A 6,000-nucleotide genomic window follows, 5' to 3' on the forward strand; every position below is an offset into this window, starting at 1 on the left:
CTTCAGTTTTAGAGGAAACACCTTTTATGACGTAGTGATATAAACCATGTGGCATAAATTCAGCTAGCTGACGTTATTGTAAAAACCGCCGTCAATAAAACTGAACTAGCATTAGCATTAGCTTGACTTGGAAAAATGGAAGGCATCTATATTGACAAAAACAACTTGTGAAAACAATTTCAGTCTCTCCATTCAACACTCCCGTCCCTCATTTCCAACATCTGTCATGGCGGCGCCCTGCGTGGTTGACGCAATTGCAAAGGTGTTCTGTCATCAAAGGCTAATGTCCTCCAACTTTTAGATCAGTGTTTCCCAATTCCAGTCCTTGGGGCCCCCCTGCCTGCATGTTTTAGGTGTCTCCCTTCTGCCACACACCTGGATTGAATCTTTGGGTGATTAACAGGCTCCTGCAGTACTTGGTGGCTGCAAAAGATGTCATGCAATCATTTGAATCAGCTGTTCTGGTATAGAGGCACATCTAAAACATGCAGAGCAGGGGGCCTGAGGACTGGAATTGGGAACCACTGTTTTAGACGCATCCCTCCTCCATCACACATGAATCAACTGATTATCATCTCAAGGTTGTGGGATAGTAACTCTCATTGACTAGACGTAGATTATAGTTGCTGTAGATCTTAATAATCTTCAGTTGTTTAGGAATGAAGATAATCCAGATGCTTCATGTCCAGTAAGTTTTCACTCATCTGAGGTGTTTGAAAGTCTGATTTAGCCAGAAATAGGAGGTTGTTCCTTAGTGTTGATACTTAAAAGTGCACGTTATAAGTGAAATAATCTGCCAGTGGAACAAAACATTTAATGTCTTACACATCTTGCTGAAAAGTTACCAGTAAGTTAGTTTTGTCTCATTTCAAGTTTGCCAAGATATTTGCTCTAGAAACTAAAAATCTAAAAATACTTGGTAAAATTTTTGTTTTTGCAGTGTAGATGATGCATAATTTTGAAGACACATTATTTGAAAATATTAGCTGAAATAAAATGAGTAAATCTGAGGAGACACCACCATCAGATACTTCCTCATAATAATCTGAAAAACAGTGAAGATTTTGTATCGTTTTGCCTGAAATAATCTTTTACACTCCTGTATTGTTTCCCCAGTATAATGAATTATTTAATCTGTTTGTTGTTTCTCAAACATTTAACATCAGATCCAGATATATTTTTAAATTTGCCATCTGTCCAACCTATAGTAGAGATGTTATCAGTAACTGAAGCACGATGTCAGCCTGCCCTCTTGTGGCCAAATGAAGAATTGCACCTGGCTTTTAACTTCCTGTCAAAGCAGCCACATAATTTCCGTAACCTTCTACGGTTCGTTAGCTTTAATTATTTTAAAATGAGAACTTGTCACCCCTTATTATTTGATATTGCTTTAAACTTAACTAACATTGGCTGTTTGTTTTATAAGTTAAATTAAAAACAGTTTCTAATTATTTGCTGAAGAAGAAAACTCTTCAGTCGAGGAGAGATTCTTTAAAATGCTGCAAGTTGAAGAAAAGTTTTGAAAGAAACTTCAGAATAAAGATTTCAAGTAACAGAAAACTAAATATTATATGTTCTGTCATTCTAATCTGTTCTTTGGAGGATAAATTTACACCATATTGCTCTGAGATACGACTCCTACAGAGCTGACAGCCCAGATAAATGGCAGGAATCATGTCTTTAACTCCTCCTCTAAAGGTCTTTCTCTCCCAGGAGGAAAAAGGGAGCAGATGAAGCATGTGTGCAGGTTTTGCATGCAAATTAACTTCATACCTTTAAAGCTTTTATACAGATCCTTGTGATTCTTCTGAGGCCTGTCAGCCAGTTCTCACCACATTTAAAACTGCATTTAATTTAGAATCAAAAATTACTTTGACGTATTTCCTTTATGTTTGCTCTTATTTTTTTACGTCTACCATCTAAACTTTGCTTACTATTTCTCTATTTCACTGTTTATTTATCCATCAGTCCCAAATTTTACTAAACTTGAGGTTTGGGAGAATTGGCAGCACCACTTTGGCAAATTTATATTAAATTTAGGTGATAAATGCTGCTTCTTTTGTCATTTTTAGTACCCATATTAAAATGACCAACCTCATAATAAGTAGTAATGCACAACATATTTGGTACGTCACCAGTCAGCCAAGAGCTGCTTTTTTGTTTATCATAAAATTGCGCAAATTGAAATCGCAAAAATAAATGTTCTCAATAGAAATGCCAATTTTAAAAAAAAAATAATGTTTTCACATCATACGAGTCACATTTCTGTTACTACTGGCAGAAATGCCAAAGAAGACGACAGGAAGTGGAAGTTGTGTGTCATTCTAGCTTGTTGAATTCATAGCTTTTCGCCGCCTACAATTGCCCCAAAAAGCCGCTCCCAAGTATAAGAAGTTTGTTGCTCTTTACTCCTTAACAATGTCTCCTCTGATTGGCTGATGGCTGATCAACACCAAGGCTGAATTATAAATATATCTCATGTAACCATCCGTCGCTGGCATGATTTTTAGTGACTTATCGCCTGGACAAGCTTATTCATGTGTGATTTTTAATTTCTTATTAGGTGGAAACGCCACAATTGCATAATTGGGGGTGGGGGGTTTGTTATTAGCGGAAACTTGACAAAAAATTTCTCACATTTGTAATGGAAATTTACAAATCCAATTTAACACAACTAATTTCAGAATTTAATTAAATGTCATTTCTAAAATATCAAGATTAAATTAGGGCTGGACGAGTTGACTAAAACATTTTACCCAAACACAATAATTTCATATCAGTCTATTGATAATTATTAATTAGTTTTTTGTTTTGTTTTAAATATCTGAAATACTAACAAAACTGGTGGCAGGAAATTTGCTGTGTTATCCAGTTTTCATGCTGTTTTTTTTATTTTTAAGTAGTCATGAGGCAAAGTTTTTAAACTTTGAACTGTTACTCAAAAGGTTGTTGCTAGGTAACCAATGAATGAGTTGCTAGGTAACCACGGAGTGAGTGGGTCAGTTGATTCCACCAACTTTTTTTGACTGGCCTTCGGAGGTTGAGACTAAAATCTTTGCTCTGCCTACATATCCCAGAATGCTGTGCGGTTCTGGAGCGGAGTTCAGTGAATATTGAACGTATTATGTAATATTGGTCAATCGTGATCTATATTATTGATTTTTTTTTTCCAGCTCTAGATTTGATCATTAAGGTGGGGAAAAAAATTTATTGTTGGATATTTATGCAAAAATACAAATCTGTGCATCTGCAAGGCAGGCGAGTTCAGGATTTAACATTGGAAATTAGCTTCCCCCTCTTTTTTTTAAATTTCATTCTCATCCTCATTTTGTCAGAATGTCGTCGTGTTTGAGGCTTCATCGTTTTAACTCCTGTCTCAATCTTTCTCTCCCAGCAAAAAGCCAAAGAGACCTCAGAGACAGAGGCAGCAGAACAACCGGCTCAAGCCGCTGACGCTCGCCTACGACGGGGACACGGACATGTAGAGCCGCTCCGCTGTCACACAAACCCCTCCATGACAGCGAGCGATGTTGCAGCGTGAATGGACTCGCCTATTCCGATTAGATTTTCCTTAACCAAAACCTTCATGACCTCCAGTTCGCTCAATGAAATGCCTTTTATTTTTAAACTGAGAGTCTCCTACTCTTTCACCCCCGCGCTTTCCTGAAAACCCTGACTAGCTGGAGGCTTTGGACGCTCTGACGGTTTGTTTGTTGCCAAAAGTCACCGCAGGGAAGAAGAAGAAGAGGAGGAGGAGGAGGGAGAGGAAAATCTCCATCAAAAGGTTTGGATTCCTTTTCCTTCCCTCAATCCTCAGCTAGGTTTTGACTCAAATCTCTCTTTTCCAGTCTTTTTATTTCTCCTTGATTCAGAGGCCTGTGTTTGTGGGATAAACTGATCGGCGGCCTTCACCCTCGCTTTGTTTCAGGCGCTACATTGCACTATATTAGTGCAGCATGATATGCACACGTGACTTCTACCTTTTATTGCCATAAAACACTGCCTCTTCCACAAACACAACGAATGGGAACCAACCAGAGAGACCCACCAGTAAATATCTGTATAGGTTTCATTTCTCTGTTTTTTTCTTTGTTTTCTTTTGGTTGTAGTAAAAGTCAATCTTTTTGTGGTTTGTAGATTTCGTCGGGTGTTTTTTTTTTTTTTTTTTTCCTCCCAGATGTAAGTATGAGCATTTTATAAATTGAATAAATGAAATTTCTTGCGGTTTAGCTGAACTGAAACGCGTCCCGGAGAGAAACTGAAGCCATTCATGTCATGCAAACATAATTTCTGCCTTACTGGTAACCAATCTACTGCTCTTAATGTTTGACCTGGCAAATATTAAACACAACAGAACAAGCAGACAAAAAAACGTAAACAAATCAACTCTCTCCTGTAGTTACAGTGTTATAAATGCTCCAGTCTCACTACAATGAGATAATATACATATATATAAATATATATACATATAAATAAAATACACTGTACAGATGAACTATACAATATGTGAATATTAAGAATATGCCTCTGATTTCAGTGTAAAAGCAAACTGGTGTGGAGAATGTTTACTTTTTTCGTGAAATTTGTAAATAATGACTTTTTTATTTTTTTGAAAAAAAAAAATCAAAAGTATGTGTAAATTTATTTTGTATCGCACAGAAAATGTTAGTTTGAATATTGCGAAGTGGGTGTATGATATTGCTGATTGTTGTTACTATGATGCAAGTTGTATGTTGTGACTAAGAAAACTAAAAAAAATAATAATCAGAGGGGAAGAAAAAGAGAAACACGAAGAACTGGTTGTTTTGTACAGGTTGTTCATATCTGGAAAGAATTACTGAAAATAAACGCGGACTCGGCTGCAAACAGACGTATTGTGATGCTCATTTCTAAAGTCTCACCAGTCTGCAACACTTTACGGCTAAATAGGTCATAGATATGTTTATAAATCATTAATTACTGTTTATTATGCATTAATTAAAAGTGTTATAGTAAACATTTCTGACTACTTTGTAAGAAAAAGCATTTCTAAACTTAGTTTTTTAGTTTCCTTCTCAGCTGTAGTTAATGCATATTAAACAGCGTTTAGAGATGAATATAATTCATTATTTAGCAGCTATTGTAAATGGCTGCTAAATGAAACCGTAAAGGTCTGACTTACAGCTCAGCCACTAGGTGTCACTGTCCTGCAGCAAAAGTTAAACTATAAAAGTTTATTTCTCTGCAGCAAAGACTCGCATTAAAGCACATTTGGACCAAAGCAGAGCTGCATCATTTTAGGAACCAACAATTTGTTTTGTTCTAGTTTCTAGTGCAAATATTTTAGTGTAGTTGAAATAAAACTAAACTTTCTTTTCAGCAACATAGGAGCTTGTTTTAACTAAACAATTCTTTAATATTGATTAAAATAATCAATCAAAATATCAGTGTTGTACTTCACCAATATTAAAGAACTTTTTAAAACAAATTCCTACATCTTGTTTTATCTTATTTCAAGTGTACTGAGATATTTGCACAAACTAGTATTAGATTTGATTTTTTTCTAATTCATTTAGTTAGTAGTTTTAGTATTTCCATACTTGGGTTAATTTTGGTTTCTGCTTACATAAATTGGTAATGACTACCCAACAGATGACAATATTTTCAAACACAACTTCAGTAAATCCACCAACTTGTTTTTGTCATTAGTTTGAACATTTTTCTCAAAATAAACATAATTAATTGCCTTTAAACAACAACAGATCTCAGAAGAAGCCTCAGTGCTGAAGTAGATCTGGTCTAAATGAATCCAGATCCCAGAGAAAGCCCTGAAAATCTTTCAGCTTCGTTTGCTTTGTGATAAAATCACTGAATGAGCTGAAGGTGAATATTTTTCACTTGCATGTTAAAAAGTTTATAGCTTAAGAAAGTAAACAGGAAAGTATCAGATTTTGAAATGAAACGGATCCATAATTTGAGAGAAAAGTAACTTTTAAGAAGTCGTAATGTTTAGGTGATTTT

General features: G+C 35.5%; 1 protein-coding gene across 1 annotated transcript in view; it reads left to right on the forward strand.

Moving 5' to 3' along the window:
* The window catches only part of LOC122831126 (thrombospondin type-1 domain-containing protein 7A), a 229,094-nt gene extending 224,224 nt beyond the window's left edge, over positions 1–4,870 (forward strand). The window contains exon 32 of the mRNA XM_044117078.1: positions 3,395–4,870. The gene's annotated coding sequence lies outside the window, so the exon portion shown is untranslated. The remainder of the gene's footprint in view (positions 1–3,394) is intronic.
* The last annotated feature ends 1,130 nt before the right edge of the window (positions 4,871–6,000 follow it).

This window comes from Gambusia affinis, linkage group LG05 (genome assembly GCF_019740435.1).
Source record: "Gambusia affinis linkage group LG05, SWU_Gaff_1.0, whole genome shotgun sequence".
Lineage (NCBI taxonomy): Eukaryota > Metazoa > Chordata > Actinopteri > Cyprinodontiformes > Poeciliidae > Gambusia > Gambusia affinis.